Below are 12,005 nucleotides of genomic sequence, written 5' to 3' on the forward strand. Positions count from 1 at the left end.
CCTTTAGTGGACTTACTTCTCAATCTATAGCTGGGTGAATTGGATCATTTCCACCATCCCGCACTATCTAGGGACTAAGATTGGAAGGACTGCGGATCCAGGCCAGTCAAGGTAGCAAGCTAGACAAGTTGGTGTGCAACTCAGATGCCATTGATGGGAAGGCTAAAAGGACAGATCAGGGGCATGTTCTTGTGGAAAGGGAACCCCTATCCTAAAATTAAGCACTGATATGTTGCTGGCCTGCAAGAACAATATACCCCAAGTTGAAATACCCACATTTTCCCACAACCAAAATAGGTATGTACATTAACATCCAAAAACTTAATACAATCTCTTCTTTGCTCTAATATCAGCTTTATCTGATTATCATATGATGTGACAGAATAGTTTCTTCATTAAACTTGTGATAATTAAAAAATACCTAGAAATTTCTTTCTCACTTAGTAAGTGCAAATGAATGGCAAATTGCCTCATTTCTTACATATTTGACTGCCACTATAAATTTGTCTTATGATTAATAGTAATATATTCTTATTTATTAGTTTATTTGTAACAGTTTTTAAACTTTTTGCTTTACTGCTGAAGTTGAAGTATTTAAATAGTATCATCAAAGTATATTCCTTGGGTATTTAGAGCAGTTTTTTACAAAGTTTTTAACCAATGGTTTCTAAGAATTCTTAATGGGTATATTATTTATTTATTTTTATTATTATTTTATTATTATTATTATTTATTTTTAATTTCAATTTAATTTTATTATAATGGTAATGTACACAGGGGTACAGTTACATAAATGAAGCAATGAGTACATTTCTTAGGGAAGGAACATTGTTATATCTTCCATTGATATTTTTGTACGCTCAAAACAAGAACTACTGATGCTTTTGCTGTTGCTATTGATCAATGAGTACTTTTGCTGTCTTTGTTCAAGCATTTTCATTATAAAATTGATATACAGAACGTTTAAACTTAATTAAGTCAAATAAAGAGTACACTTCATTTTCTTTTCTTTTTTTGGGGGGGGGGGTTCCGGTTGTAGGGCCTGAACTCTGGGTCTGGGCCCTGTCCCTCAAGCCTAGCGCTCTACCACTTGAGCCACAGCACCACTTCTGGCTTTTTTCTTTTTGTTTATGTGGTGCTGAGGAATGGAACCCAAGGCTTCATGCATGCAAGGCAAGCACTCTACCACTGAGCTACCTTCCCAGCCCCTACTTCATTTTATTTTCTAAATTTCAAATTTTGAGCTTAAATGTTTCCTTTTGTTTCTTTAGCATAATTCTTTTTTCAGAGTTGTAGGATCATTTAATTTAATTTTGCATGATTTTTACACATGTAAATTATTCAGACACATATATTTTGATTTTAATATATTTAACATGTGGCTATTTAAAAATTATTTTCTTAATTTTTATATGGTTAGTGAATTTAAATACATTTATTTTCTTATAAACATATTTGTCCATGAAACAAATACATACTGTATTTCCAAAAAGCGCATACTTTATTAAGAAAGGCTTCATTACCTGATCACTTTTTGGAAATATTTGTACTTGAATTTAAAAAAAGTTTGAGCTCGTCATGGTGATTTGTTGCGTCCATTTTCTAGCTATGGTGTGAAATGTAAATAGGATTTGTAATTCGGGAGAGACTGGGAAACTATGAGACCTTATTATAAAACTATTCAGAGTGAAATGATTATAGATATAGCCATCCATAGCGTTATATACAGCACCATGCTATCATATTCTAAATCTTGAGTTAAAACACCAGTAACATCAATCTTTTGTCAAAATAAAAGGACACATGTTTCAAAATGTTTATTATTTAAAACTTATTTGCAAAGGTTTTCATGTCTTCTATTAATTTTCAATTTACTTAATCTATTAAAATCCAAGTATATTGTGACTATTTTATTTCTACTAAACTTTTAAATAGTACAAGTAATATTATGATTTTATATATTAACATGCTTTTATTGTTTGTGATAATTTCCTCCGTTTAATATGATAAAATCAATATTCCAAATATGTGTATGTGGTGTGTGTGTGTGTGTTTATGTGGTTGTGTGTGTGTGTGTGTGTGTGTGTGCTTTGTGTGTACTTTGTAGTGCTTGGGAGAGCACACCATTGCTTTACACACACATTGGTTTACCACTGAGCTATACTGCCTAGTTATAATCCAAATAGTGTTTTAAACCATGACTATCAAACTTTCGTTCCTAGTATGCTTTTTCAAAATTATATATGATAAAATGTGATACATATTCTATCCACGCTAGCAATTTCACTTCCAAACTCTTCTGTTTGTTATGGATAAAGGTTTTACTTTGGTTCTTTTCTCTCTTCATTATTTTTCCCTTTAGAGTTTAACTATTCTTTCTCTTATTTCTTTGGAAATTAATTATAATATTCCTATTACATTTTCTTTACATGGTAAGAGTTATATACAATGTTTAATTTCTATTTTAATTTTTCCCATTTTCACTGACTTTTAGTACAAACTATAAAATGGATTAAAAAGAAACTTGTATCAGGACACTTTATTTTTCTCCTTATCTTCTCTGAAGTCTTTCTGTTTTTTGAAACACAATAGCAATGACATATAGCTCCTATGTGGTCCATCATTATTTCCCCTCTCACTCACCTCTGTTGTACAGCTCAAGTTGTTATCATTCAGCTGTGTTAAGCTACAGGGTTATCTAAATATTAGCTCATTCCTGAATTAATTTTAGTTGTTTCAATTATTTTCTGAAGACATTTTTCTATATATAATATCTGGTTTCTTGTGTTTTTACAAGGTACAAAATATGAGTGACTATCAAACATGTAGATATCTCTGTAGAATATTGGTCCACCTGCTCAATAAACTCGTATGTAAATTCAAGGAATACCGGTCAGTCAGAACAATCTTGTAAAATGGTGTATCTTCAGCCTTCATCCTAACTTTGAATCTTTTTACCATGTTTAGTAGTGAAGATAATATAGATAACTACAAGACCAGACACATAGAAGACTGTAACAGATTTGTCAAAAATAAATTCTCAGTTTTATGTTTAATAGATTTTGAAAACTATACTATGACTTTATGAAATAATAACAGAATTTTTTTATTTTTTAAATTTGTATTGTGAACATACTGTACAGAGGGGTTACAATTACATGGGCAAGATAGTGAGTACATTTCTTATCAAGCATTGTAGCCTCCTCCTTTGTTTTCCTTCCCATCCCTTCCAAGCCTCCCTCCCCCCCAGTCCCCCCCCCCTCCAAGTTGTAAAGTTCGATTTCGACATGACAACTTGTACTTCTTACTGTTGCAACAGGTCCACCTGTACCCTTATTTAAACGACATGTTTTTCTCCTTCCCCTCCACAAATTATATCGACATCAAACACAGTGAAAGCAGTGGTTATACTGTGGGGGAGGGACATACAAAGCAACAAAGAAATAATCTTATATTTGCGTTAGAAACAAATGCATGAAAGAAAAAAAAATTAAATACATATCTTAGGCTTCTTTATCCTAACATCACCTTATCTGACCTTTTCTGCTAGACTCATACATATACTAGATATTGCAAATAAGGGAAATCATGGGACCTATGTTTCTTTGGGCTTGCCTTACTTCACTTAATATAATTTTTTCCAAGTCTTTCCATTTCCTAACAAATGGGGCAATGTCATTCCTTCTGATGGAGGCATAGAATTCCATTGTGTATATATACCACATTTTCTTGACCAATTCATATACTGAGGAGCATCTGGGTTGGTTCCAGACCTTAGCTATGGTAAATAATGCTGCAATAAATATTGTTGTGCTGGTAGCTTTAGTGTGGTCTTGTTTGTAAACATTTGGGTAAATGCCCAAAAGTGGGACTGCTGGGTCATAGGGGAGCTCTATGTGTAGTGTTTTGAACCTCCATACTACTTTCCAAAGCAGACACTCTGAAAACATTACAGGATGGAATAGGAGAAACCCTAGGTCTCCTTGGCACAGGCCAAAATTTTCTTAATAGAGACCCGGAAACACAACAAATCAAAAAAGCTTGGACAAATGGGATTGCATGAAGTTGCGGAGCTTCTGCATGGCAAAGGACATAGCTAGCAAGATCAATAGAAAGCCCACGGATTGGGAGAAGATCTTCACTAGCCATACAACGGACAAGGGTCTCCTATGTAAAATATACTTGGAACTCAAAAAATTAAATCCCCCAACAAGAAATGCTCAAAGAAACAACTGCTCAATAAATAAGTGGGCTAAAGACTTAAAGAGAACCTTCTCTGAAGAAGAAAGAAGGGTGGCCATTAGACACATGAAGAAATGCTCAACCTCCCTAGCCATAAAAGAAATGCAAATCAAAACTACATTGTGATACCACCTCACCCAAGTTAGAAGGGCAAAAATCAAGAACTCTAATAACAACAGATGCTGGAGGGGATGTGGACAGAAGGGAACCTTACTTCATTGTTGGTGGGAGTGTAAACTTGTTCAACCACTTTGGAAAATAATAGAATCTTAAATGGGTGTATTGGCACTGTTGTCTCTCATGATTTAAAGAATGATCTTAGACTACTACCACAATCCTTTTTTTTCGTTTCTTTTTTTTTTGTTTTTTTTTCATTCATGGGGCTTGAACTCTGGTCTTATTCGCTGTCCATGTGCTCTTCAGCTCAATGCTTGAGCTGAACCACTTGAGCCACAGCACCACTTCTGGTTTTCTTGTGGTTTATTAGAGATAAGGGTCTCATGGACTTTCCTGCCCGGGCTGGCTTTAAACTGTGATCCTCAGATCCCAGAGTCCTGAGTAGCTAGGATTACAGGCATGACCTACAGGTGCCTGGCCTACCTCAATCCTAATACAAAAATTTTAAATGAAAAATGATCATCAAACTAAATGTGCGATGTAAAACCCTATAAGAGATAAACGTAAAAATTTATGAAATTGTATAAGTAAAGGTTTCTAAATGGAAAGCATTAGTGGCTAAAGAAAGCAAGAATATACTGGATTATATCAAGTGATAGACTTTCATAATTCAAAGGACATTATACTCATAATTCAAAGGACATTATAACCGAAGTTAAAACATATCCAGCAGATAGAGGGAACGTATTTGTTAATGCTACAATGTGAATGCTACAATGATTCTGAATCTTAAGTATTTTTATATCTTCTAATTCTATATAATTTTTCCTGAATAGGATATTTCTTTAAAGAACATGTGTTAATTAATAATCAATAGGAGGACCATATGAAATAAGTTCCACTTTAGTATCTAAGAAAAAAGAAAAAGAAAACTCACTTGTATGACCCTAATATAAAAAGATGACACAAAATATAGTAATGCATTTGTGGAGAAATTGATAAACTCCTCATAATGATCAATTTGTATAATACTGCAATCATGTTAGCAAGCAAGTTTTCAAGTCTTAAGGGTCAAAAGGAATTGTGTAGGATCCATTCATTACACTTCTCTGAATGTATTAAAGAGAAGTAAAAAACGTGTTTGGACAAGGAATTGTAGTTCATTGACAGTGCACTTGAATAGTATGTGTCAGACTCTGGAAAAAATCCCCAAAATCAAATTTTGAAAAGACACACTTTAGAGAATATATGCTGGACAAATTCCTGTAACAGAATTTTATATCTATTATAATGTCTGTTCTAAAATTTATAGCATTTCTATTTGAAGAAATGCAAGTTTGTGAAAATTAGGCTTTGAAAACCTATGAAGGTACAATTCACGTCCAAAGCACTACAATGTATACAATAAAAGGAGATCATATATTGCAAGCGAATTACATGTCAGCATAAAAAACTATTGTTAAAAATTCTTCACACAAAATGCAGAATACATAAAGAGATGTTTGGTGTTGGCTAAAAACACTGTAAACTACAGCGTTTTAAACAAAGATGTGATTTCTGTTTATTTTGAGGGTTTTTCTGTCTCTTATTTTGAGTTTATACAAAGATAACTCAATCAAAAGTGTATGTGATAACTGGAATACCTAGGAATTATGCATCATTTATAAGTAATTGATAACCTTTTCTGGAAGAAACTTTTAGCAAATGACAGAAGACACAAATCTATCCATACGCATTTTATGAAAGCCATTGGAGCATTAAAGTAGGAAAAAGCCAAGTAAATATTTTGCATGTATTCTATTGGTCTCTCTTTAACTTGAAAGTTATAGATTATGTCTTTTTATATTCTATTGGGTCAATTATCTTCTGTCACTTATTTTTTCTCTTCCCCTTTTTTTGCCCTTCCACTTACATAATTATTCTTTAAAGAGACATACTTAACCTTGCATTTCTAAATTCTTCAAAATAATCTGAACTACTTCATACTTCTGGCAGCCTCCTATATCTTTCTCAAGGGAAATATTTTTGTCACTACCATTTTTATCCTCTATGATCTTGGATATCTGTCTGCCTAATTCAGTGCAAGATATACATTAGACTCATCCAGATATCTCAACACTCGTACCACCATAACATCCTATCTTACTTAGAAAACATGCTTTTAGAATTTCTGGGGAAGTGGCATCTCTCATTTTTGAATGACGTTAAGTGATACTTACAAGCAGTCATGTTTTAAAACAATATGCCACTCAGTAGATGAATGACTTGAGAAAATGTGGTTTATGTATGTTCGGTGGAATCTTATGCTTCCAATTCATACGGAAATGGAAAGTCTTGGAAAAATCAAACGAAGTAAAATAAACAAGACACAAAGAAACAGATTGTGTGGTTTCCTTATTTGTAATAAGTAGAAAATGTCTAGGATAGTCCTAGCAGTTGAGCAGAATTTCTCAATAACTATATATATATGACCATATAAGATGATGATGAGCAAAATGAATTCCTGTATATGAAAAGAGTTTTCCTTTGTGGTTGTTGTTTTTAATGTGAGTCTTTTTCCTTTGTGTTTTCCCTTTGGTTTATCCCCTGTTATATTTGATTTCAGTATCCTGTGTATTGTATTTACATTTATCTTAATTTGGCAAGGGAAGAGAAACAACGAAATGGCGAAACAAAGAACAAAGGGCAAACCAAAGCAATACTCACAAGACAACATGTTGGAAATTTACATTACAACTTTGAGGGGTATTGGAGTGAAGGAAAACTGTGAGAAAAATGAGGGAGTGGGTAAAAAGTTCAACATGTTATGTATTCACCACCTTACAATTACTGCAACACCTTCTATATATGACCTTGACAAGAAAATTAAATTAAAAAATGAGCTGCATAAAATATAATTTGACAGTATTGGTATAATAAATATTATACTATGTGTAAGACCTTTTAAAAAATGAAATTTTTTGCTGCTCATTTGAATTAATTACCCCTTTCTTTATAAGAGGGTCATCAACTTGAATATTATCAAACTACACAATATTTTCAGAATATACTTGCCATTATTTTGAAAATAAGTTATTTTAGTATTGTCTCATACTAAAACAAAAATAGTTCAATTCTGCTGAAACTCCTAACTTTTAAAACTGAATAATTGTTAAGAGGACAAAGTATATGTGTTCTTCAACATTCCTATGACTACTAACTACTCATTTTCAAATTCTGAACATGCCATATTAGAGACATTCAAAACAGTACCTGTTTGCATTTTATTTAATTTTGCAATAGGTGCAGTTTTCAATGGGGCGTTACATGCTTAAATTCAACAGAAAAAATAGCCACAATCTGGAAGAAGGTAAAATTATGATGTATCTATAATAATTCCTCAAGAGTAAACATTTGTTCATTAAACTAAGCTATTATTTCTATGACCATCAATCCCAAATTTTTATGCCATAAAGTCATCCTAGTCAAACAATTTCCAACTTGCAAGGTGCACCTTAAATTCCGTAAATTCCCATCATAACAAGCGTATAACTTTGTAAAAAATACTACACTTCTGCTAATGTGGTACCCTTCATATTGTGGAAAGAACACTACACTACACTATGCTGCATCATTTTCCTCCCAGTGTTATTCTTGAGATCAAAACACTTGCAAATAATATTTATAAGTATATATTTTATCTATCATAGATATTCAAGAGAACTGAATGTCTGAATATTAAGATCTGAAGACTCTGGTTCAAATTCCACCCAGGAAGGAAGGTTCCTTAGATTTTTACCTCCAATAAACTGCTCACGAAAAGGCTTACACAAGTGGCACTGAAGTTCAAGTGGTAGAATAATAGCCTTGAGAAAAAACAGGCTCAGGGACAGTGGCCAGGCCTAGAAATTAAGCCCTAGGACAAACCAAACAACAAAAACAAAATAAAAACTAATCCTAAACCTAGCATTTTCCTCATTTTTGTACAGAGGTACATAATTAAGGAAATTTCTTCCTGTGTTATGTATTGGTAGAAGAAAAATGATGTCACAGTTACTCTCTTCATACCACGTTATACCAGAATCTCAAAAAATTGCTCTTTATCTAAATTTATAAATTAATAGCATCAATTTGTTGGCAACTTTGTCTAGATTATTCACATTATCATGTTACTTATGAACTGTTGGAATTAACTATTAACTAAGTTCTAAATATACCTCACTTGAAAGAATAGTTTAGGCAAATAAAATGCCAGATTCATTTGTGAATTTGTAAATTAAATTTTCTACTTAAAATCATATGGTAGTAACCTATAGAATATTAAAATACAAACAAAAATATTTGATTTAAATCTAAATTGCAATTTAGCCAGGTCTACAAAGTCCTACATTAAATGAACTTTCCTATTTCTCTAGGCTTAAGCTTTTGTAATCCTTCATCATTTCTTTGGACTTTAACAGAATGATGCATACTTTTTCAAATTTTTGTTTGGGAATCATGAGCTCTTTGCATCTAGTAATGTTCTGTTTTGAAGAGACCATTTAAAACACAACTGAGGATTATATATCAGTTGCATTTCAATAGGAAACTTGACTTCTCAAAACATAATGACAAAATTAGCCTAAATATCCAACTGCGTATTCCTTTCTTGTTTATTTTTTTCCTTTCTTGGTTTGTTTTATTGAGACAAAATTATACTACCTAGTCCAGTGAATGTATCACTGTGTAATTCCACCGTCTAATCACCTGTCTTAGTCTGAGTGCTACAATTCCTGGCTTGTATCACATTGTCCTACCATAGTTTGTTGGTTTATTTAATCTAGATACAGACTAGCCATTCTGAAATTCTCCAATAATATTTACCACTAGACTGATGGTTCAGACTGTTCATGTACTATTTTTAAAGGTGTTCTAACATTTGACACAGGATATGAACATTTTCAGGTGCACTGAAGGGGTCTCTGATTCATTCCTCCCTGGATCTGATCCCTTTATTAATGATGACTTGACTTTCTTACTATCTCTGTTCCCACCTATGTATATTCTCAAGCTTTTTGGAGAAATTTCACTTGAGGACTTTCTAATATTAAAAATTATCACTCGATTCTAGTCTTATAAGAAATATTTTCTATTATTTTCTAACGTTTCTACATAATGACGTTTCTAGAGAAATGACAAATTTCAAGTTAATTTGTGCTCTCGGTTTTATTGTACAAGAAAATAATACAAAGCTTGAAGGAAACCTTGTCCCTAACTTTTTCGAGTGTGCACTTTAGTCGTAAAACTTTTCTGCAAACTTCTAGTTGAAAGTATTAGAAAAGGAAACAATGTGCCATTTGAAGGCCAGCATGGAAAAAAAGGAAATAACATTGTTTTACAGTGTTCTGCTACAAAGAAACAAAGACGTGGAGGTTTTCAAATGTCTTATGCATGAATATTTAACTCCTGACATGATTCCCTTGTTGCTAAAGTCAGATATCCATTCCTTTATCCTGGTCGTGAGTTCGCCATATCAATAAAGATTCCAAAAAGCAGGATCCGGTGAGTATGATCAGCAAAAGGAGCCGCTTTTCAAACCAGTGCTTTAAGGATGGTCCCAAGGAAATATGTGGGGTTTTTTTTGTTTGCTTGTTTGTTTGTTTAGTTTGTGTCGCTTCTGGGGCTTGAACTCAGAGGCTGGACCCTGTCCCTGAACAGTTGTCTTTCCTGCCCACCTGCCCCCAAAGCTAGTACTCTAATGCTTGAGCCCAAACTCCACTTCTGGTTTTTTTTTTTTTTTTTTGGTGTTTAATTACAGATAAGAGGTTGAAAGCCTCTCCTTCCTGAGTTGGCTTTGAACTAAGACAGTAAGAAAATCAAGTCACATCAACTGTATGGACTTCTCTTTTGAACCAAGAAATATTAGATGAAGTTTATTATAAAGGTAATATTTGACAATTTTTAAAAGTAGAGAATATGTGCAGCAAAGAAGCCATAACTTAAATAACTCAGCAAAAGTAGGTGCACTGAGTTATACTGGAAAATTTTTTCTGCTTGGGAAGATTACTACTGACTTTGTAATTGCTTTTCGGGAAACTTAAAGTATATTTCACTTTTTTGTTGGTCGTGGGGCATGAACTCTGATCCTGGGCATGTCCTTCAACTCTTCAGATCAAGTTGGGTGCTCTGCCACTTTAGATACAACACCTCTCCCGGGTTTCTGGTAGCTAAATGAAGATGTGCCTCATGGACTTTCCTGACCAGGCTAGCTTTGCACCACAGTCCTCTGGTCTCAACCTCCTGAGTAGCTAGGATGACAGGCGTGAGCCACCAGCACCAGGCTCATATTTGTATTTATGTGCACTTAATGACACTGTACACAAATAATGGAAATTTGAATCAAATGATGACATTGCAGCATTTCAGAAAATTTGAGGTAGCAATAAATATGTTATCCTTTTCCATGTTGTTACATTAATGACTCATGAGCTATTGGACTCTAATTTTAGCATCCTCTGAGGTCTGCATTGGTGGACTTAGTATAAATAATTGTTAGTAGAGAAATAGTGAAAGACTGAGATATTTAGAAAGCAAAGAAGACCAGACATGAAAGAACAACACAGAATGATATAAAACTTATCTCACAGAGATTAAGAACTAGCCTAAGTGATTTAGAATGCTAAAGGCAATGAAGAATAAGCTTACTTGATAACTAGTTCTTTAATAACCAAATATGGTTCCCTAGAACAGTTTCTGGTATAATTTAGTTATTATTATCATTTATTTCTTCCATCTGGATTTATTTCTTCACTTCTATCACAACTATTAATTAGCTGGTGCCTTTTTAGTGCCAAAACAGACCAAAAAGATTTCCAAATCTCACTTAGATTAATCCTCACCTGATACCTAAACACATTCTTGACATTAATTGCCACGACCTACTAACAAAACATTTTTTTTCTCAACACAGTCTTCTAATATAGGTAAAGTACATGAATTCAGAACTATTGTTAGGTCATAGTTAGAAGGAGCAATTATATATATCAAGTATAGGTTCTTTATTTGGCATTTACTAGCAAACTGACTTTTTTGCCAGTCCTGGGGCTTGAACTCAGGGCCAGGGAACTCTTCATGAGATTTTTCTTTTATAGCTTAAGGCTAGCACTCTACCACTTGAGGCATAGCACCACTTCTTTTTCTGTTTATGTGCTACTGGGGAATTGAACCCAGGGTTTCATGCATCTTAAGCAATCACTGTAACATGAAGCCACATTCCCAGAGCTTTAAATGACTTTCTTAAGATGACATTACTTTTTTATGTATTATAATTTAGGCTAGGTGGTAGAAAAGGAAGTGGAAAACAATACTAAGCCCAGTAAGGCTGACATTACTATCCCATCACTAAGGAAGTACAGTGTTAAGACCTTCAGGACTCATAGGGTTCTTGCATGTGACATTTACATTATTATGTAAAAAAACATTAACAGTCATCCATAACCTTCTGTTTCCACTTGCAAGTTCAAGAGCCAAATGTCTAAGCCTTTTTATTGATTGGGTGTGTTTCCTAGGAAGGAAGAAAGAGGATGTGGAAGGTGATGTTGGAAAAATATATATATTGGCTCCCAGTCTACATTTTTTGCATTTTTAAAAAGTGCTACTGATGAACTTCCACATCTACTTGACTATGC

Source organism: Dipodomys spectabilis, unplaced genomic scaffold (assembly GCF_019054845.1).
Source record: "Dipodomys spectabilis isolate Male_0828 unplaced genomic scaffold, ASM1905484v1 ptg000362l, whole genome shotgun sequence".
Classification (NCBI taxonomy): domain Eukaryota; kingdom Metazoa; phylum Chordata; class Mammalia; order Rodentia; family Heteromyidae; genus Dipodomys; species Dipodomys spectabilis.